Consider the following 23,783-nt stretch of genomic DNA (forward strand, 5'->3'; position numbering starts at 1 on the left):
ACCGCTACCGCCCCTACGGTCTCTTATACCCTCTCCTAGCTCCTAATCGTCCGTAGAAGTATATTACTATAGACTTTATTACCGATCTTCCTTACGGTAAGACCTTTAGCGGCGTAAAGGTAAAGGCCCTTCTAGTAATCGTAGACCGTTACTCTAAGGACCGGTATATAATCCCGTACTAGAGTATAACCGTAAAGGAGACTACTCGCTTATTCTACGAATTCGTCTAGCGCTTTTAAGGCCTCCCGGATAGCATTACCTCTAATAGAGGCTCCTAGTTCATCTCGTACTTCTAGAAGCGTCTATATACTATCCTAGGTATTAAGTATAACCTCTCGACTAGTTTTTAGCTACAGACCGACGGCTAGACCGAAATGACGAACGCTATCCTCGAATAGGTCCTTTGTTACTTCGTCGACTACTACTAGAAGGATTGGCCTTAGTATATCCCTACGGTAGAGTTCGCTACTCGTAACTAGGACTCGGAGACTACTAGCTACTCTCCCTTCTATACTACGAGAGGTTACTACCCTCGTATAGGTATAGAACTAGAAGAGCCTCTCCCGCCTACCGAAGACGTAAACGAGTAAGTAGTAGACGAGTTCGCTACTATACTCTTATAGATCTATAAAGAAGTCTACGACGAGATAGTATACGTATAGGCAATCTATAAGGATCAAGCTAATCGTCGTCGCTAGCTAGCTCCCGACTACTAAGTAGGCGATATAGTCTACCTTAACTCTAAGAACATTAAGACGGACCGCCCCTCTAAGAAGCTGAACTAGAAGAACCTAGGTCCTTTTGAGATCACCGAGCGTATTAGTTCACACGCCTACCGTCTAGCTCTTCCTACGAACATAAAGATCCACGACGTCTTCTATCCCGTACGCCTTCGGCCGTCGGCTAAGGACCTATTCCCGAACCAAAACTAAGATATACTAGGTCCTCCCGATGAAGTAGAAGTCGACGAGCCTATTAACCTACCTTCTAACGACTATGCCGTCCGTAAGATCCGGGCAATCCGCGTAGAGCCTAACGACGTTAAAGGACTACCGCCGATCAAGTATAAAGTCGAATAGTAAGGTTGCCCTAAGTAGGATACCTTATAGGAACCTATCCAACATATCATCTTCAATCGTCAAGCAATCGAAGAATACCACGCCCGCGCAGACGGCCTAGAAGTCAATATCGGTAGGCTCTTCGAATCTAAGCTCTTCGACAGGGCTTACTAATAGTATATCGACTATAATATTAGGCCTAGGCCTAGTACTAAAGCTAAACATCCTCGATATATAGAACTACTACGGCTTTATAGGAACTTAGCTTTGTTCGGGGGGGCTACTATTATAGTCTCCCTATAGATTATATAGAAGGTAGGGATAGAAGAGCCTTAGAGTGCTTAGAAGTCGTTAAGAAGTGAAAGTCTAGCTTAGTATATAAGCGCTAAGAATTATATACCCCGTAACATTTACTACGGGACCCTAGAAGAAGTACGTAGAAGACTTAGAACGTAGGGCAGGTTAGAATAAGGTTTTGAGCAAAGCTACTAAGCGCGGCTTCGTACGGGCTAGCCCTATTAATATGGGGACACGTACTCGTAAGGGTCGCGTATAAGTATCCGGCCTTCCCTAGGCCTCTCTTACTTTCTTCGTCTTTCGTTTTATATAGTAATTATACTATACCCTTTATATCTACACTTCGTACCTACATTCTCGCTTTCACTCTTACATCTTATAGGCCAGGCTCTCGCCCTAATAAGAAGGCCTATATACCTTCGTTAGAACCTCCGGTAACTCTTAGCTAGCTCTAATACTAGTAAACGACTCGAACCTCGATAAGGATATAACTAAAACTTATGACCTTGTTCGTAACCTTACTCGTAACGTTATACTTGCTTTACTTAATACTAAGAACCTTGACCTTAGGTGCCTTAATACCTTAAGATTTCGACTTCGAGTCGACCTTAACCTTAATTTTTGTTAAATAGGTACGGGTAGATAGTAGCGGAGTAGAGTAAGAGATTAATCTTCAACTGACTAATAGCACGAGCATATAGCAATATATTAGGAACTAATATATTGATTATATTAGATGTCTATCTAAGCTAAAGGGGAGAGAAGGTATCTCCCTATAAGCTAAGTTATCGTAGATGCCTTAGGCTACTAGATCACTTCCTAATTATTAACTCTCTTTAAGATGCTACATCTTAACACTCCTACTTATCTCGTATAGGAGGTTATAGTCTGCTCACTTCCTGTTAATAGTACTTAGACCTTTTTATAACAGGTTTAGCTAGCTTATAAACCTCTAGAAGTATAGACTAGTCTTTAGTTTTGTAAACCCGTCTATAACTATCTTAGAGGTTAATGTGTACTTAATAGTAATAAGCCTCCTCTACTAAAGTTTCCTAATAGCGTTATAGGCAATGTCAATGTACTTCGACTTGTTATAAACATATATATCTTTTACTAGGGTAAGGGCAGCTTGATTATCACCTCTTAATTAGACTGGTCTCAAATTTGATATAGTCTCCTAGTTTCTAGTGATTCTTAGTTAATAGGAACAGTCTCCTACTAACTCTAGACAATCTATTTCTCTTAGTAGTAAAGCTAGGAATTGGGACTACTTCGTATATATATTTATAGCTATATATTCAGCCTCTATTATAGATGTTGCTACAGACTTTTACTTCTTACTTATCTAAGAAACTAGTGCCCTATAGAGGAAGAAGACATACCTAAGGATTAAGACTCTATCTGCTTTGTCTATTATATAATCAGAATTATAGTATCTAATAAGGTGTCCTTTTCTAGACTTTAAGAACTAAAGTCCTAGATCAGGGTATGATCTTAGGTACCTAGTAATCTTCTTTAAAGCCTTTATGTAGTAGGTGGATAGGTCACTTATAAATGAGCTCATCCTTCCTAGGGCAAAAGTAATGTCTAGCCTTATAATTGTTACTAGCTACATCTAAGTACTATTGATACTCTAGTACTCTGCTTTGTCACACCTCTTATCTATATAGCTTGAAGGTTTGAGGGCCTTATAGCTGTCTATAGGTGAGTGTGTAGGTGCTACCTTCTTATAGTTCATTCCTATCTTAGCTAGGCTGTCCCTAACAAAGTGTCCTTAGTCAAGTTTTAGGATTCCTCTCTTCCTATCCCTTGTAACTCTTATGCTAAGGATCTTTTCAGGTTCACCTAGATCTTTAATCTTGAAGATCTTACTAAGTTCTCTTTTGAACTAGAGAATATCTATTAACTTTAGTGTAGTAATTAGAATGTTATCTATATATATAAGGATTATGATCTCCCTCTTCTTATAGATAAGTAGGTATAGATCCACTTCTAACTATATAAATCTAATCTCTCTAAGCTTTAATATATAGAGTTGATTCCAATCTCTAGCTACTTACTTAAGTCTATATAAGCTTTTAAGGATTTTGAACACTATATTTAGTAGAAGCTCAACTCCTAGTAGTAGTAACATAAAGATGTCTTTATAGAGGGTGCTTTCTATAAATGTATTGTTCATATCTACTTAGTAAAGATGAAGATCCTTCTTATACACAATAGCTATAAGCACCCTAAGGGTGTCCTATCTTACTATAGGTGCAAATGTCTCTATAAAGTCAATACCAAACTTCTATAAGAAGTCCCTTATAACTAGTCTAGCCTTGAACTTTTCAATAGCTCTACTAATGCTTCTCTTAATATTAAAGACCTATCTTGATGTAACTAGATTTGCTCCTTTTAGTAGAATACAATTTTCCTAGGTGTTATTACTCTATAGAGCATCTAGTTCCTTTTAGATTGCTTCCTTCTAAAGATGTCCCCATTTCTTATTATTTATAGCATCCTTATAGGATTTTGGAATTAGGACCTCTTGCTTATATATAATAGCTTCTATAGTTACTATAAAGGCCATTTCCTTAACTTCTTCTAGGAATTCGCTATCCTATAGTATTGAACTATCTACTGATTATATAGCTATATAGAAAGCTTAGTGAAAAGTAGTAAGGTTCTCTAAGAGGTCTATTACTTCTCCTATCACGTTAGAAGTGTGGGAAGTTATTGTACGGGCTCATATAGGGTGTTTCAAAAGCAGGTTGTGTATTGCATGTGTCTATCTAGAATGGACAAGTGTTGCTCTTGAAGAGGCTGCAGGTGACTAATCAGTCACCTGATTCTTAGCGTACGTGGCCTCAAGTTTTGATGATGGGATGTTGCCCATGTGCACGCTCGGATCGCGACACACCCCCTCAGCTCGTGCGCTGGAGTGAATGAGCTGATTCCCATGTGATCGCGTGCACCCTGTCATAACTACCCCCCCTATCTATGGCAGTGACGTCAGGCCCTCGGTGTTGCTGCTGCTGCAGTGAGGGTAAGTCAGCTGTTTCAAGTGAAGTGAGGTGAGGTGAGTGAGGTGAGCTTTGTACCCCTTCCCTCATTCCTCACTTTCACTGCTGCCATTGTTACCTATATAATAAAGCATAGAATGTGTGACTGTTGCCGGTGAGATGGCTCAGGTGATGGTCCCGTTGCACGGACTTTCACTTGAGTGTGCAATCATCTCACCCACCGGCAAACATCAGAGGTCCTGAGTTCAATCCAGGGGTAGCCTTAGTCCTATCGTATGCTTAAACATATATTGTCGTCCGCTCAACTTATTGAATTGTCCGATAATTGCTCTGTGCCAAGTTATTTCGCTCCGGCGAATGGTGAGAGAGCTCGCTCTGCCCCTGGGGAGTATGAGATACTAGTCAGTGGCGCAATGCACTGGGCTGTCTACGACAGAGCTTGCACCATGTGAGGTGTAATGGGGCTCCAATGGGTAACACCGGAGCAACGGTATCGGAAAGTTGAAAAGGCACCTTCGGGGTGCCTTGCTTTCTGCACTTTTAAAGGTCCATCACCTCAGGGTGGTGACACCTTTTTGTTTTGGGCAAGTGTGTGCTATGTGTGAGGTGCGAAAGCAGCGGATGATGTGGTGACAAGGTGGTAGTGTTGTAGCTAGCAGCAAGTTGGAGGCGTTTCTCGCTTTCTGATTGGACGCGCTGCTGCTAGTGACAGGGGTGTTTCTCGCCCTTGCGCTGTTAGCCAATGGGAGTCCGAGAAACACCTGTTGATGATGGTGCCAGGGCCGCACCGGTGAATGGTGGATGCTTTGCCCTGGCCTCGTTGTTTAAGCATTGGTCGCTGCTGGTGGCCGTGTTTTGCGCCTGCTGGCGCTTCCAGAGAGGTGTCCGTAAAGATGAAGCCGTTCGGTGTTCGTTTCGAGATGAGGTGAGGCCGCTGCTGCGGGCTTCTCAGGCGTCTGTTGGCCCGTTACCTCCTGATGCGGCTGCAGAGGGCACTGAGGTGCGTGGGTCCACGCCTTCCTCAGCCATATTGAGCAGCTTGACGAAGTGCTTGTGCTTCTGTGGTGGAAGCAGCTTGGTCAGCCCGTCTGCAGGCATGTCGTTGGTGCTGAGATACTTGATCTCAATGTCTCCGCGCTGGTCTCGCTGTCGGAGCCAGTGGTGGTGGATGTCAACGTGGCGTAGCTTCGTGTCAAGCTTTTGCCCTTGTTGGTTGACAAGGCGGATGGTCTGCGTGTTGTCGCAGTACAAGTGGGTGCGCTGATTGAACTGAAGGTGTATCTCAGCGAAGACTCGTTCCCACTGTATGAGCTCTGAGGCGGCTTGCGAAAGCCCGAGTAGCTCAGCCTCTGTTGAGGACTTGGTGACAGTGATTTGTTTAGATGCCTTATAATCCACTGGTCCACCGAACAGCATGAAGACCCAGCCATTTGAGCTGGTCCTGTCATTATTCATGCCGTAGGACGCGTCCGATGCTCCAAAGAACTCGTGGTTGCTACCGAGGTGCTCTGGTTGGCTGTGAAGGCCAGTGATGTGTTTGCTGGCGCCATATACAAGGCAGAGGTTCTTGGTCTCCAGGAGATAGCGCAAGCACTGATCTGCAAGCTTGAGGTGTGTCTCAGTTGGCTTGGTCAGATACTGCGATAGCATGGACAAGGAAAAGGCGATGTCAGGCCGCGTGTGTGTGGCGGCGAAGTTGAGGGATCCTATACGTTGTTGGTACGTAAGGATGGCGATAGAGGTGGGTTGATGACCCTCTGGAACGGTCCAATCAAGGTGTTGATCTACTGGCACTGTCGTTTTGCGTGCATTCGTGGATATGCTGAATTTGGCGGCTAGCTTCTCAATGTAGTCTTCTTGAGAGAGCCACAGCAAGCGCTTGTTTCTGTCGCGCGTAACCTTGATTCCTAGGAACCAGGAGAGATCACCGAGCTCGTGCATCTCGTACTTGGCAAGCAGCCGCTGCTTGATGTTGGCAGCATGGGCCTTGTGCTTGCGGTGGTAGAGCATAACCAGGTCGTCAACGTAAAAGAAGAACATAACCTTGTTGTCATGGTAGATGCATTCGGAGTCCGACAGGGGTACTAGTCCAAGGGAGGCCAGCGTCTCGGTTAGGGAGTTGTACCACAATAAAGGGGACTCCTTCAGACCGTAGAGGGCCTTGACCAGCTTGAGGGCGTGTCCATGGGATGGCCTGTCGATTCCAGGAGGTGGTTGCAGATACATGGTGTATGGCAGGTCCGAGTTCAGGAAGGCGTTGACAACATCGAATTGTTCGGCTTCTAGGTCGAAGCTCGCGGCCATAGCACAGCAGAGGCGGAACATGCTTGCTGGCAGTGTGGCGGCGTATGTGTCTAAGTGTGTTCCTTGCAAATCGCCTCTTGCGCATAGCCTAGCCTTGAAGCTCTTCAGCATGCCGTGCTCGTCCAGTTTGTATTTGTACACCCACTTGAGCGGCAGTAGTGGCTGAAGTCCCTCCTCTTGCTGAGCATCCTGATCCTTCTCTTCCTTTGTTGCCCATCTGAATGTGCCTGTTGCCAGGGCTTTGGCAAACTCCTTGGCCATAGCTTCGATCCACTGTTGGGAGAAGCGGTGTTTCATAGCGGCTCGGTAGTTAGAAGGTTCGGGCGGAAGGTCATCGCGGTGCATAGAGGTAGTGGTGTTGACACGCCTTAGAGGGCTGTTGCCTCTTCGTGTAGGGCTTCGATCGCTCTTGTCGCGATAGGCGCGTGTTCTGGGTCGTATGCCGGACATCTGGCCGATGATTACATTAGCGACCATGATCTGGTGCAGTGCATAGTGGAAGTAGGCCGTTCGTAGGCGCTTTCCATTCTCTGTGACTGCATAGTTGGACTCCTCTGGTGTGTAGAGCTCTGGCTCCAGGGGGAAGAGTGGTGTGTTGGACGCGTTGTGTGTTAACGCGTCTTCTGGTGGTGTGAATGTGAATGGATATGGCTCGCGATCAGGGTCCGTGTTGCCCATGATCTCCTCACGGTCTTCTGCGGTGAGGGCATCCATTATCTGCTGCTGCAGGGTATCGTAGTAGTCAGTGGTGTTGGGTGCTGACTGCTGTGTCTTGTCTTGAGTCACGTGATCTGTTACGTGCTCGATTTGCCGGTCTTTTTGGTTATATGTTGCTGACTCGCGGTGTTGCGGCCAGTGTGGTTCTTGCCCAAGGAGCTTTTGGTGGGCGTCTCGAGGTTGTTGGGTGTGCGGCTGCTGAGCCTGTTCTTCCACCCCCTCGGCCTGTGCTGTGTCTTGCTCGTGATGAGCGACATACAGGTCGTAGTATTGTTCAGGCTCTTCAGCCGGTTCCGCTGTTGCGATGTTCTCGACAGGGGTCGTGTACCCTGCTGTCAGGCGTGATGGGTCATAGAACGTGGTCTCATCGAAGAGGACGTCCTTGACTCGCATAACCCTATCTTTTGATGGGTCCCATACGCGGTAGATGTTAGTGGAGTCGTATCCCACAAGGTAGCCTATGAGCGCTCTCTCTTGGAGTTTCTCGCTCTTGCCAGGCTGATCTGGTCCATGGATGAACACGTATGCAAGGGAGCCATACACCACCATGTGACCCACGTTCGGAATTCGTCCTGTTGCCAATTCGAATGGGGTCTTCCAGCCCTTTGACTGGATAGGGGATCGCCAGAGGATGTACGCCGCTGCTGCAGTGCATTCTGGCCAAAGCTTTTCCGGCAATCGTGCGTGGATGCGAATGGTTCTGCTCATGGTGATGATCAGAGCTCCAGCTCTTTCTGCTGGGTCCTGCGCAGGCGCGTATTCCGCGGTTGCGTGCCATTCAATCTTGTTGTTGTTGATGACTGAGCGAAACACCTTCCCAATGGCGGGCTCGTTGTCGCTGTAGAAGCATACGAACCTGCGACCAATGAAGTTGATGAAGCTCAGCAGGCTGTTGAAGCAAGCCAACACCGATTGCTGATCCCTGTTCTTGATGGTGAACTGGAAGTGTCCATGGGTATCCAGATCGTAGAAGTGGACGAGGTACCTGTCACCGTTGTAGGCGACAGTGAATTCTGCCAAGTCCATGGCCATGTGGCCGTATGGGGTCATCACCCTGATGGGCTGAGACCGATTGTGCACCTTGTGAGCTTTGCTAAGCCCACATGCTCTGCAATGTGCAGTGAGGGGTGCGCTTGGACCATCGTTAATGATCACCCCCTCAACTCTGAGCGGCAACTGCTTGATGCGTTCAGCGCCAATGTGACCAAAGATTTGATGCCACTGGCGGCCAGAGAGCTTTCGGTGTTTGATGGGGGTCCTGCTGGACGTAGCTGCACCTTGAGTGCCCCCAGTGCTGTTCATGACTGCGAGAACGGTGCGATCACCATCCTCTTGAGCAGTTGGAGATGCTGCGCTGTTGGCAGGTTCATCGCCGATGTTTGCACCCCTGCCAATAGTGCTGATGAAGTGCGCGTTGCGCATCTTTTCAGTGACCTTCGGCAGTACTAGGCCCTCTTTTGTAGGCCATTGGTAAATGATGGGTGACTTAGGTGGTGTGACCACCTTGAAGAAAGGGATTGTACCAGTAGGGCGGTGTAGGTCCATCAATTTAGTGTCGTTGTGCCACATTGAATTGCTGCGTCCGTGCCACCAGAGTCCGGCTCTTTCCATGCGTGTGTGAGAGATGACGTTCACATGAAAGCCTGGGCAGTAAGCCACATCCAGCAAGGTGAATGAATGGCCCCCAATTGACATATGAACGCGCCCTAACGCTGCAATTGGAAAGGTGGTTGTTCCAGCCTGGATTTCTGAGGTGGTGAGGCGCTCTGCAATGAACTCTACACCCTCCTGGTCATGATGATTGATCACATGAGTGTCTGAACAGTTATCATACACCCAGCAATCCCTGAAGTTGACGCTCAACTTGCTAATTGAGCTAGAAAGAACAGTAAGGCCAACAAAGCCCTTATCGCTTGGTGATGCCTTCTTCGCATCAGCAATAGCCTTGTCACGTTCCTGGTCCTTGCGATTGTTGCGATTCAACACGCCAAGCAGACGCTCGCCGTCGTCGCTCAAGCAGTAGTTGATGAAGTTTTTCCAGTACTTCTTCCACTGCTCTGAGCGCTGATCCTTTGCTGGGCGCTTGTCGGGGTTGATCACATCGCATGAGAACAGGCCCTTGTGACAGGTGTCCTTGGGCTCGCCGGTGATGTTCCAGCAGCCGCTTGGCCTGTTGTTGTCCTTGTCTTTGTTCTTGTCGCCGCGGCTGCTGCCACGACCCTTGTCACCGCGGCTGTTGCCACGGTTGTCACCACGGCTGCTGCCACGGTCACCCTCCTTTTGACCAGCACCTGTGGGTGCTGTTTCATCCTCTGCTTCTGCTGAGGTTTCTCCGGAGAAGGTTGCGAAGACTGATCGACCGTTGGTTGTTGCTGGTGCGGTGTCGCGTATCCATTCGAGGTAACGCTCAGTAAGCTTTTGTAGTGACATTTTGTCACGCTTCCACTCGTTGTATAGAGAAGCACCGTAGGCTGGAGCCTGCTTCTGCTGAATAGCAAGTAGGAAGTGTCTACTAAGGTCGTCGTACTCGGCGTGGTTGCACTTAAGCATCTTGGTCTGCAAAACTAACCAGTCTGAGCACCAGTCATCGATTCTGCGTGCGCTAGCCTTCTGAAGCCTAGACAGCTCAAGCGTGAGCTGCCGCTTACGCAGCATATCGTCTGGACCATACTGATCCTTGAGAGCCTGGTATTTCGCTCTGAGGGTGTTCTGGCCGTGCATTAGCTCTTGCCCTAGCTCTGTCGTCGTACGGATGAGGTAGGTAATGAGCTTTGATCGCGCAGCAGCAAAGATGTCGTACATCCGTTGCCTTCGGTCTGCGTCTGTTTGTCGTAGCTTGATGAGATCTCTTGATGTAGCGTCTCCTGCCGTGTACGCTTGTTGGATTTCCTCAAACGTCAAGTGAGTAGGCTCTGTTGGCTCGTTACTCAGTTGGTGAGTTATTGTACGGGCTCATATAGGGTGTTTCAAAAGCAGGTTGTGTATTGCATGTGTCTATCTAGAATGGACAAGTGTTGCTCTTGAAGAGGCTGCAGGTGACTAATCAGTCACCTGATTCTTAGCGTACGTGGCCTCAAGTTTTGATGATGGGATGTTGCCCATGTGCACGCTCGGATCGCGACATCTCCTACTTTAGTAGTTAGTTCGGGCCTAGGGACTATAGATTTTAGGGCTTTCTGTTTCATGTTAGGGCGAGAGCCTAGCCTATAAGATGCAAGGGTGAAAGCGAGAATATAGGTGCGAAGTGTAGATACAAAAGGGTATAGTATAATTGCTATACAAAACGAAAGACGAAGAAAGCAAGAGAGGCCTAGGGAAGGCTAGATATTTATACGCGACCCTCGCGAGTACGTGTCCCCGTATTAACAGGGCTAACCCGTACGAAGCCGCGCTTAGTAGCTTTGCTCAAAACCTTATTCTAACCTGCCCTACGTTCCGAGTCTTCCACGTGCTTCTTCTAGGGTCTAGCGTAGTCGCGGGTGCTCGCGGGAGTGCCGTGAGTTACATAGTCACGAGCCGAAGTGAATCTGTTAAGGTTTAGTAGAGGGGTGAATTTGGAGGGCTAGGTCCCGTAGTGAATATGACGGGGCATATGATTCTTGGCGCTTACACACCAAGCTAGACTATCACTTCTTGACGACTTCTGAGCACTCTGAGGCTCTTCTGTCCCTACCTTCTATACACTCTATAGGGAGACTATGACAGAGCATCTAGTTCCTTTTGGATTGCTTCCTTCTAAAGATGTCCCCATTTCTTATTATTTATAGCATCCTTATAGGATTTTGGAATTAGGACCTCTTGCTTATATATAATAGCTTCTATAGTTACTATAAAGGCCATTTCCTTAACTTCTTCTAGGAATTCGCTATCCTATAGTATTGAACTATCTACTGATTATATAGCTATACAGAAAGCTTAGTAAAAAGTAGTAAGGTTCTCTAAGAGGTCTATTACTTCTCCTACTTTAGTAGTTAGTTCGGGCTTAGGGACTATAGATTTTAGGGTTTTCTATTTCATGTCATAGCCCTTAACATTATAGTCAGCCTTTCTCTTTCTAAGGGATGATTTAGGGACCGTTACTTATAACCTAGTAACGTCTATTTCCTAGGGATCTAGGGAGCTTCTCTTAATTAGCTAATCGATTTTCTGAAATTCCCCTACGTTCTCCGGAGGTTAAGGAAGTTATATAAACAGCTTTCTCGGCTAAGCGACTTTAGGGCTCTCAATTAGCTAATCTATCTCGGGGGTACTCTAATAGACGCCTAAATAGTAGGTAGATTGTCCTAAGGATACGTTCTTCCTCGGCCTTCCTAAGGGCTTCCTAGCTAGTATACTACTTAGTAGATTTAATGTTAGAACATTAAGACCTATATCACCTCTAGGCTAGTCCTTAAAGAAGTCTATATATATATGTTATTTAACAGCTCTTATGTCTAGTTCCTAAAAGAGCTAGGCTTTAGCTATGTTTTTAATATACCTAATAAACACTACTTCTTTACCCCTATTTATTAGCTTGTCACTTCTTACCTATTAAGGTTAGGATCTTATGTCTATATAGATGTTATGTCTCGTTCCAGGGCTAGTCTCAAAGAGGAGATCAGTCAAGTCACGTGGCGGTATTCTTTGGAGAGGCTGAAGCAAGCTGAGCGAAGATGAATGATTGAGATAGAAGTCGTATTCCAATCAGTGAGATAGTAACATGAGTTGAACGCCTCGAAGCCATAAGGGCATCTCGTCGTTCCTAAATACAAAGGAGACATCGCCATTCCAGGCGATGATCAATGTGATCAGTGTGATCAGTGTCGCTGAGCATACTGATCACTGAGCACTGATCACCCCTGTCACGTGACAGGTGATCAGTTCTAGTGAGGCAGGGTCCCGTGACTCTACAGGTGAGGGTTGTGGGGCAGCGCGCTGCTTAAACCGTAACACCATCCCCTTTTTAGCCTAGCTCAGTCCCTTGAGCTTACTTATGATGGTGACGTCCCCAGGTCTGTTTCTTCATGGCTTTCTGCGATGCCTAACCCACAACGCCCTTCTAGCACAATCCGTCGCCGTCGTCTTTACGATTTTGTCGAGTCCGCGGGCGAAGTCATGGTCAAGAAGTGTTCGTCGTGCGAGAGGCATGGTCGTGTGTGCAAGGTGCACATTCGCTCTGGAAAATGTAGCGAGTGTCTTCGTCGTGGCCAGCGTTGCGACGTAAAGGTGACTCAGTCGGAGTTCAAGAGGTTGGCGGAGGAGAAGGTTCGTCTTCGGGAGAAGATCCAGGAGTCCCGGGCTGCGCAAGAGGAGGCGATGCGCATACATGAAAAGGCCTTAGAAGACCTCAAAGTCGCAAGGGCTCGGGAGGAGCGCCTGCGCCAGCAGATGGACTTGATCGATCGCCGTGCTGAAGAGGCGATCTCCGTCGAAGAGCGGAGTATTGAGGAGCAGGAGGCCGCGGAGGCTTCTTCACTGCTTCCGGAGGTGGAGACCGTTGGTCTCTCATTAAGCCTGTCTCCTAGCACCTGGGGTGCTCTAGAGGGTTTCGGTGACGACTTCTGGGAGATCCCCGAGCTGCTGCCGGCGGGTTGACGGGTACGTTTGCGTTGTGGTATTCCTGTATTCTTTGCTGACAGCTCCGTAGGTTCGCTTTTGGTTCCCAGGTATTTTCTGATTCGTCGTATCCTTTCCACTTGACAAGGTATCGCTGACCTTTTTTGTCCAGGATTTTTTCGACCTCGAATTCGGTTTCTTCCTCTGGCTGGTAATGAAATGATTGTTGGCATGGTGTTCCGGGGTCCGCTGGTTCCAGCATAGATATGTGGAATACTGGGTGGATTTTTGCGTCTTTGGGCAGCCGTAGTCGGTAGTTGACTGGTCCTCGAGATTCTTCAACGAGAAATGGTCCGACTTTCACATGGTCCAGTTTCTTGGTCTTTCTTCTTGTTCTGAGATTTTTGGTGAGAAGATAGACCTTATCCCCCTTCTTTAGCTGAGGTGCCATTTGTCGTTTTTGTCGGGAGGTTGATAGTTTCCCCTGGCTCTTCTCGATTTCTTTGCTGACAGTTTCGTGTACCCTCTTTAGGTCTTGTGTCGTGGCGATAGCTCTGTCAGCTTGTGGGTGTTTTCCTTCTTCGCCAAACAGTGTAGGATGTTTTCCGTAGTTTGCGAAGAATGGTGTCTCGTCCGTCGTCTCGGATTTATGATTGTTCAGTGCTAATTGCGCCATGGGTAGGAGTGATACCCAATTGTCTTGTGCGTAATTTACGTAGTGTCGAAGGTATTGTTCCAGTGTCTGGTTTGTTCTTTCCGTTTGTCCGTCCGTCTGCGGATGGTACGCTGTCGACAGCTTGTGTTGTATGCCGATCGTTGACACTAGAGTCTTCCAGTAATTCGATGTGAATAGCTTGTCACGGTCGGTGATGAAAACCTTAGGGAATCCGTGATATCGAACTAGTCTGTCGAGAACAAGGTATCCGAGTTGCTCTGCGGTATATGTCTCGCTCGCTGGTATGAAGTGTGCATATTTGGTTAGGCGGTCGACCATGACTAGAATCATGTCGTAGGTAGTGCCTGTTGCCTTGTCCGCTGAGTTGGGTAACTTGGTAATAAAGTCCATCGTTACTTCATCCCACGGTTGTGTCGGTGGTTTCCTGAACTGTATTTGTCCGTACTTCTCGTGTCGTGCAGCCTTGTTCTGTTGACAGTGCACGCATCGTTTGATGTACTGTAGCACTTTCTGTCTCATCTGCGGGAATGAGAAGCTCCGCTGCATGACCTCGAGAGTTTTCGTGGTTCCAGGATGTCCATATGTTGGATTGTCGTGATGTTGTCGTATGCATTCTTCTTCTCGTTCCCTCGGTACCTGGTACTTCCCGTGTGCTAGTGGGAACTGTTCCGTGGTATCCTGAAGGACTTGCACTATGTTGTTGAACTCCTTTGTGTTGGCGCTCAGACTCCCGTCGTGGTTAGTCTTAAGTACTTGTTGCCGTACCGGTTCTTTGCCTTCCATGTAGTCGCTTCTTCGGCTTAGTGCGTCGGCCCTACCATTGTCTTTGCCGGGTGTATAGCGGATTTCGAACTTGTACTGACCGAGCAGTTCCGACCAGCGGGACTGCCTTCGTGTTAGCACTTTTGTCGTAGTGAAGTAAGTGAGATTCTTATGATCAGAAAGAATCGTCAGCTTGGGTGCTCCTTCTGCGTATACCCTCCAGTGCTGCATCGCAGCGACAATGGCGAGAAGTTCCTTGTCATGGATGTCGTAGTTTTGTTCCGCGGGTGTCATTTTTCTTGAGTAATAGGCCACCGGGTGTCGTTTCCCATCATGTTCTTGAGTAAGGCATGCTCCTATGGCCATGTCCGATGCGTCCGTCTCGATCTGGACTTCTTTCGTACCGTCGAATAGTCGTAGCGTAGGTGCTGAGGCGCATTGTTCCTTGAGTAATTCGAATGCTTGCTGTTCTTTGGTGCCCCAGGCCCATTTGGTATCCTTTCTGGTGAGTGCCGTCATTGCCGCTGCTGTCTTGGAGTAGTCCTTAATGAACTTGCGGTTGTAATTCGCTAGTCCCAAGAAGGATTGTACGTCCTTGACGTTCGCTGGTTTTGGCCACTCCCGGATGGATTGCGTCTTTGCTGGATCGATTCTTATCCCCGTCGTGCTTATAATAAAGCCGAGGAACTTGACTTCTTTCTTGTGGAACTCGCATTTTTCTGGTGCCGTCTTGAACCCTGCTTGTGTGAGTCGTTCGAAGACGTCCCGGACTTTCTTAACGTGATCTTGGAGCGGTCCTTTCGTGTATACCAGTATGTCATCCATGTAGGCGATAACGCAGACGTCGAGAAGATCTCGTAACGTCTCGTTAACGAGGTCCTGGCAGGATGCTGGTGCATTAGTCAAACCCATGGGCATGACTAAGAATTCGTAGAGTCCATATCTTGTCCTGAATGCGGTCTTCCATTCTTCGCCTTCCGCCATGCGGATTGCGTAGAATGCGTCTCGTAAGTCGATTTTGGTGTACCAGTCTGATCCAGTAAGTCTGTCTTGTGCTTCTTCGATGTTCGGTAGTGGATATCGGTTCTTTATCGTGACCTCGTTCAACTTTCGGTAGTCTTGTACGAGTCGTAACTTCCCGTTTGGTTTTGGAACAAACATACATGGAGTTCCCGCGCTAGAGGTGGATCGTCGTATCCATCCTTTGGCGAGTTTCTCCTTCAGCCATTCTCGTAGGGTTTCTAGCTCTTTCTCGGACATTTGATATAGGGGTCCCCATGGAGGCTCTTTCCCTGGCTGAATGTTTATTTTGTGGTCCCATGGTTGGTGTTTAGGAAGTGCGTCTTTGCCTTTTTCCTCTTCAAAGAGCCTCTTCCACCTGAGGTACTCCTTGGGAATGCTCGGTTCCGATATGCGGGCATTCTTCGATGGTGCGTTACTTCCATCCGTTCCAGTGATTTCATGATCCGGCGGCCCCACGCCAGTATCTATCCCGGTCGAAGGTGGTTCCTGGTTCCTTCTGTTCGGCGCAAGCTCGAATGCGTTGAGCTGTTTCCTTGCCTCATCTACCGCCTCTCGCTGTCGACGCGTAGGTTCAATGCCGATAACGCAGTTGCATTGCTTAAATGTGAGTACTCCTCTTCTCCAGTCGATAACTGGGTTGTGCTTTCTCAACCAAGGCATACCTAGTACTATGTCATGACTGGCCATATCAGTGACATCCAAGGTAATATTCTCGTGGTGCTGTTGGATAGCCAGTGGCAATGGTCTCGTCTCCCATTCCACGCTAGGTAACGATGATCCATCTACTGCGATCAACTCGTAACCCCATTTCTTCTTCAGGGTAGCTAACCCGTTTCTGGTAGTGAAAGACTCGGAGATAAAGTTCCCCGCTGCTCCTGAGTCGATCATGACACTGGTTCGGTGTCCGTTGACGATTGCTTGTGTTTGGAAAACTGTGTTTGATGTCGATGCCTGAGCTTGAGTGTTGCATAACTCCCTTTGGGTGCTCATTCCTTGGGAGTCGATCCTTTTCCCGAATGGTATGTGGTTCGCTGTGCTTCGTGCCTAGTAGCTTCGGCTAGAACCTGTAGCCCGTTGCCTTGTGTCCACACTTGTAGTCTGTTGCGTTCCTGGATCTTTTGCGATTCTAAGTAGAGAGCCCGTACGTGCTGTACTGCTGTTCGTAGTTCATTGGAGACGAATGTTCCTGCTGGTGTCAGGTATCCGGCACCCGTCACCTTGCTTCCTATAGGTGGCCGTTCCATAACTGCCTTCGACAGGTCCTCAGTGTTGCTCATGGTTGGGAAGCCCCAAACCATGCCTCTCATCGTGTCGAGCGTCTTGTCAAATTCGACAGGATTTAAGTATCTTTTGCCTGAGAACTTCGGTAGGAATTCTTCGTGTCGTCGCTGGAGGTAGATGATTAACTCATGGAGTTTTCTTGGCGCGTCTACCGTGAACGTATATATTTCGTTTTCGTCGTCTGTATCGCTCTCTTCTCCTTCGGATGATTCTTCGCTAGAATCTTCCGGATCTTGTTCTTCGGCGATGTCGTCTAAGCCCGGGTCTCTTTGTGCTTCGGATGGTGGTGGCGACCACGATCCGTCCCATGCTGGGTCTTGGTTTTCTTTGTCGTCGTCGTTAAAACAAGATTCGTCGATGTCCACTTCTTGGAGCTTCGAGTTTTGTCTGTGCTGGGCTCCCAGGGTACCGCGCGGTTGTTGCGGCCAGTATCCTGCTCCTTCTTTGGCGGAGTAGTGGGTTTGGCACGAGTCCTGGTAACAGAAGCGCCAGTGAAGGCCTCCGTGACCGTGTCGAGATTCCCTCTCGACTTCGTGGTTGACTCCTCGTGCCATCATGCCAAACAATCTCTCTTTTCTTCCTTCTGCTTCAATGCGGCTCGTCAGGGTCCACCATTGAGTATGCAGTTGGTCGTAAAAAGGCTTGCATAGTAACTGCAGCCCTTGTTCTTCTGCTTCTTCTGTAACTTCGTCAAGTAGGAGGATTGCCTTGTCCACGCAGGACAAGACTTCCTTGGTCCTGGGTAGTATATAGATGGTTTTAATCCTCTGGAGATCTTCCTCGAGGTTTCGTTGCACCCGAAGAATCTTCCACTTGACGTTGTCCCGAGATTGTTGGTCATTGGGTGGTAGTGGATGTTGTTGTACATGGTAGCCTCCTCTTCCTTGCGAGGGGTCCAGGAGAGATGTCGCAACCCGGTTGCTGTCCTTCTCCTCCACTCTCTGAGTATAGTTGAATTGTCGGGGTCCAACGCTGCTCCCAGATTTGCCCACCGTGGGTTGCATCATGTTGAATTGCTCGCGGCGCACCATATTTTTACCGCGGCAATCCCTTGCCATGTGGCCTTCCTTGCCACATGCGTAACACGTTAGTTTTCCTTTACCTTTGAAGGGTCTTCCGTTGCCCTTGCTTTTGTCGATCCTCCTTCCTCGCTGGGTAGCGTCCAGTTCCATTGGCTGTGGTCCATAGTAGGGCTGGCTTTGTCGCTGGAATCCTCCCTTCGCAACATACCCTCCGGTATTCCTGCGGTCTGGGATAAATCCTGCCATGCCTCCTACTTTGGAGTCGTATCGTTTTTCCTGGTATCGCTCCCAGAGTTGATCATCGATATCGATCGATGCTTTCATCAACTGCTCGAGGCTAGAGATCGATCCTCCGTGTCTCATAAGCTCGTCCTTGACCGAGTCCTTGAGACCACGTCGGAACATAGTCATCAGCGCCGTCTGGTCCCATCCGGTGATCTGTCCATACTCCTCGAATTTGGCCGCATACTCTGAAGTAGAAGTCTTCTGTTTCAGGTGTTGGATAATGCGTACGGCTTGTTGTACTTCGTTCGAGGTTCCAAAGATAGACTTCATCTTGTCCTTGAAAAGGGTGTAGTTCCTGAACATTCCGGTGGGGTCGTGTCGTCCCATACCGTCAAGGTATTCCTTGAGATAGGATTTGATCCAGTTTTGCGCACTTCCGCGAAGGAACGTGATGGCGAAGATAGTTCTTTTGTCGGAGTCGACTGGGTTGAACATGAGGTACATGTCCATCTGGTTAACCCAATCGTCGTATTTGGCCCTATCGCCATGGAAGAGATCCGGCTTGGCAGCCTTAACGTCCTTCTTCCTTGGGATGGAGTCTTCGTCATCAGACTCATCGTCCTTCGTGGTGGTCTGTCGAGGTGGCGCACGGCGGATGCTTCCTGCTTCGCTGGGGGCGGGTGTTCCCCTACCAGCTGCTTGAGTAGCGCTCATCCTGAGGGCGTTCAAAGTGTTATGTCTCGTTCCAGGGCTAGTCTCAAAGAGGAGATCAGTCAAGTCACGTGGCGGTATTCTTTGGAGAGGCTGAAGCAAGCTGAGCGAAGATGAATGATTGAGATAGAAGTCGTATTCCAATCAGTGAGATAGTAACATGAGTTGAACGCCTCGAAGCCATAAGGGCATCTCGTCGTTCCTAAATACAAAGGAGACATCGCCATTCCAGGCGATGATCAATGTGATCAGTGTGATCAGTGTCGCTGAGCATACTGATCACTGAGCACTGATCACCCCTGTCACGTGACAGGTGATCAGTTCTAGTGAGGCAGGGTCCCGTGACTCTACAGGTGAGGGTTGTTGGGGCAGCGCGCTGCTTAAACCGTAACAATAGACAATAGCTTCATATCCCTAAACTTTTAAATAGTTAATAGTCAGTTTGATACTATTAAAAGCCTTAAGCCTTATAGATATCTTAGAGCGATTTTTGCCCCCCCCCTAAAACACGACACATTCGAAAGCTCTTATCGAGGCTATTCTAACGATATATAAAGCAGGCCACTACCCCTAGGATTAAGGGAGTTCTACCTCATTCAATCTGGATAGCTTAAAGCTCTCTTCACTCTATTTCTTTAGCTCTAAACGCCGCGGAGGTGCCTAGCTATATTAGGTAACTCCTAGGCGATAGTAGCCTAGGCTACGGTACTAACGGCGCCTACGGCTCTATAGGCGAAGCTCCCCTAAGACAACTAGTAGCAACTTATAGAGGACGCAAAAAGTATAGAAACTAACGATTAGCTCCCTTACCGGTCTCTATAGGTAATAATTACTTAGCTACGTACGGCGCTTATACTATCGTATTACCGAGGGCAATAAGAAATAAGGACGACGTCCTAGGCGATTAGTAAGGCCACCCGGGATCAACACCCCTATAGCTAGGCATCGGTCGTGGCATCGATACTAGGCCCCCGCCTAACGTACGATATAGTTACGATCCGCATTATAGTAAAGGAAGACTAGGCCGAAGTTACGAAGCTATCGAACAAGGAGCTCGCCTAACGAATTAACTAACTAGGGGTGGTCGTAGTGAACTAATAGTCTAACGGTACTCTATAGATCTATACTAGCTCTACTACTACTAGGAGGTACCTAGAGGCATAGCTATAGTAGGTATCTAAGGTTGCGGTATTAGCGAAGGTCTTAACGAAGCAATTTACGATCCTAGTCTACGATATACCTAAGGAGTTCGACCTAACTAACTAAGGTCACCTACGCGCTCTCTAAGAGGACAACCCGGTCACTCTTAACTCTCTAATCTAGAAGGCGACTTAGCTCTATAGGAAACAGCTAGAAGGCAAGAAGGCCTCGGCGCTAATAGTATAGCTATAAGACGCGAAAGCGGCGGATCTAGCGATAGAACAAGGCCTAGTCTAGTAATATAGCCTTAAGATAGTAGAAAAGCACTCCTTATCCTTTCGTGTCCTCTAATACTTTAAATACTAATAGTATAGACACCAAACCTATACGTATATAAACAAGTAGGCCTACTCGAACTATATAGGAGACTATATATCTAGGGAATAAGGTTCAGAGAGACACGATGATAGCGATCGCAGGAAACGACCAGGAGCAGGAGAGTAACGAGTGGAAGGAGGTCTGCAGGAAGGCAGAAACAATGGCAATGGCAGGAGATGGCGAGCACCCAGAAAGAGCACTTAAGGGGATGATTTTGGAGCTCCTTGGAGGGCTAAAGGCACTAAGGAGCCAAACAGGCAGATCATTAACAGCACAGTAGCAGCAGCAGCAAAGAAGAGGACACAGGAAGGCCAGAAACTAAGCCAACCAACCTGGGCAGCAGTTGCATCCCAAAACCCTCCCCCCCAGAAAACAGCTATCAAGGTCTACATTTCCGACCAGCAAGAGCAGAAAGAGATTGAGGGCCTGTCAGGCAAGGAGATCATACAGAAGATTGGGATACAAGGCATGATTGGAGCCAGGAAAGAGAAGGGAGGTGTCCTTAAGCTGTTCACAGCACAGGAGCAAGACAGGAAGAGGCTAGAGACACAGAAGGAGTGGACAGTCAAACTAGGCAAGACGGCTAAGGTCTCACACCAACAAAATATGGTTATTGCCTATGGGATGACCACAAAGTTTGACATTGAAGGAGACCTTAAGAGGCTGCAGGACCAGAACCAGGCTGTATGCCCAGGGCTATAGATCACAAAAGCAGCATGGGTCAACAGAAAGACAAAGGACACAAAGAGAGAGTCTTCTCAGTGCTCTGGATAGGCACTGTAGAACAGGCAAACACCGTGCTTGACAAGGGCATCTTCTGGGAATGCTAAAGAATGGACACAGAAATCTATAGAAGCACCCACAGACTACTGCAATGCTTCAAGTGCCAACAGTATGGTCATATCTCTACTAGATGCCCAAGCCAAAAGGACACTTGTTCCCACTGTGCTGGTAGCCACAAAGTACAGAATTGCACAGCCCCAAAGAGTGAAGCCAGATGTGCATGCTGTGGAAAGAAACACCCTTCCTGGTCCCAAGACTGCACAGCTAGGATTGAGGCAAAGAGGAGGGCAAGAGAAGCCAGGATCAACACCCCTATCAGATTCCAGACAGGGACAATCACCCAAGAACCCCTAAGGACTGTCTACAACCCTCTGAAAAGAGGCAGAACAGAAGAGACCACACAGGCCCAAGGCCACCCTGCTATGGGTAGACCAAAATCAATTGTGGTTGCAGGAAGAGACCCGTCACAAAGCAGGCTCAACCTTACCACAATCCCAAATAGCAGCCAGCAGCAGGAAGCACGAGAAGACCAGCAGGAGACCAGCATGGATGAGTCATGATTGAGACACCTAATCTTACCACTATCCAGTACAACGTCAACAAAAGCCAGCACAAGGTCCAGAGAAGCTTTCTCCAAGCACTGGACCCAAAGAAACACCTAGTTATTGCAGTCCAGGAACCTTGGATCAACAGCAAATCTAACAGACCATCTACTGCTAACGACCCAAGGTATCACACACTCCTAGCCAAACAAGGCACCCCTAGAACATGCATGTACATCAGCAAAGAGATGGCAACAGACAGCTGGGAACAAATCCAACAGGAAGGGGGAGACATCACCTCAGTCAGACTCAACACCAACCAAGGCAGCATCCACATCCACAGTGTATACAACCCACCCCCCAGCTCCAGAAGCAGCACCCAGCTGGGCACACTACAACAGCTGCCAGACATCCTGCAGAGTGACTCCCAACACATCGTGCTGGGAGACTTCAACTTGCACCATCCTACATGGGGATCAGACTTTGCACCTGCCCATCACTTCCTAGCTAACAGACTCCTCTCCACTACCCAAAGCAACAACATGCACCTAGTTACCCCAAAGGGCCTAACTACCTGGTCACAGAGAGCAAGCTCAAGCACCATTGACCTGTGCTTTGCATCACATGACCTGCAGCAGAAGGTCACCAGATGCTGGGTTAACCAGGACTTGGAGTCCTCATCAGATCACCTCCCAATTCAGGTGGAGTTTGAAACACAGACACAGCAGGAAGGAGACCTAGAACCTCAGCTGGCCTGGAAGGCAGCCAACTGGGAACAGATCAGACAAGACCTGGAACAGAAGCTAGCTGGACTAGAGACCAGGAGACTGGAAACAGCCTTAGACATAGACCAAGCAGTGGCAGAACTGGTTAGAACAATGCAGGAAACTGCGGCAGCCCACACCAGAGAAAAGAAACAGTCACTGTACCAGAAGCCATTCTGGACAAAGGAATGCTCAGAGAAGGTCAAGGCAGCCAGGCAGGCCAGGAGAGCCCTTACCCAGAGCCACTCCCAGGAAGCATGGGACAGATACAACCAGGCAACCAGAGACAAGAAGGCCCAGATCAAGAGGGACAAGATGCTGGAGTGGAGGTCAACAGTTGGATCCATTACCCAGAATCCTGAGAAGATGTGGAAACTAGCAAAGTGGGCAAGACAACCCACACAGGACAGAAACATGCTGCCCCAGTTTCCAAACATTGAAGACCAGGAAGGAGTAATCCAACACACTCTCCCAGGAAAGGCACAGGCATTGGGGAAACATTTCTTTGGCACACAGGTAGAAGCTGACCTGCAGGATCTGGAGGGCAGTGTGTATCCAACACCACTAGAGCAATCCTGCACAGTGGGAGAGGGAGAGATCAAGAGCATCATTAAGACACTCTCAGGAAACAAGGCCCCAGGACCAGATGGGATTCCAAACTTGTTCATTAAGACATGCAAGGACCAGATCTCCCCTGCACTGTCAAACATCTTTTCACAGTGCATGGCCCAAGGACACTGCCCTAAACACTTCAAGGAGTCACTGACTGTGGTCTTGAGAAAACCACAGAAAGAGGACTACACAAAGCTAAAGGCATACAGACCTATTGCCTTGCTCAACACACTAGGCAAACTCCTGGAAAAGATCATAGCAGAAAGGCTGACAAACCTAGCTGAAGAACATGGAATCCTTCCTGAAGAACAGATGGGAGGCAGGAAACAAAGATCAACACTAACAGCTGTGGAACTTATCACAGAGCAGATCAAGACCCTATGGCACTTTGGGAACAACAAAGCAGCCACACTCCTCTCACTAGACATATCAGGAGCCTTTGACAATGTCTCACACCAGAGGCTGATCCACATCCTGAAACAGAAGGCTATCCCTAACTGGACAGTCCAGTTTATCCAGTCCTTCCTCAGAGGCAGAACCACAAGACTAAGACTGGGCAGATACAAATCTGACAGCATGCCTACAGAGACAGGAATCCCACAGGGATCAACAATGTCTCCAATCCTGTTTCTCCTCTTTATAGCAGACCTGCCAGCAAAGCTAAACTCCAGAAACACATCAGCCTCAGGGTTTGTAGATGACACAAACATCCTAGCCTGGTCAGACAGCACAGAAGAGAACTGCAGAATCTTGCAGAAGAAACACAAGGAATGTGAGGAATGGGCCAGGAAACATGGAGCCAGATTTGCCCCAGAGAAGTATCAACTCATCCACTTCAGTAGAGCCAGAAACAGACACAATATGCAAGCCCCAATCACTATTCAGGGACACACAACAGAACCCTCAAGTGAATTAAGGGTGCTAGGAATATGGATGGATCCAAAGCTC

This window comes from Fulvia fulva, chromosome 1 (genome assembly GCF_020509005.1).
Source record: "Fulvia fulva chromosome 1, complete sequence".
NCBI lineage: Eukaryota > Fungi > Ascomycota > Dothideomycetes > Mycosphaerellales > Mycosphaerellaceae > Fulvia > Fulvia fulva.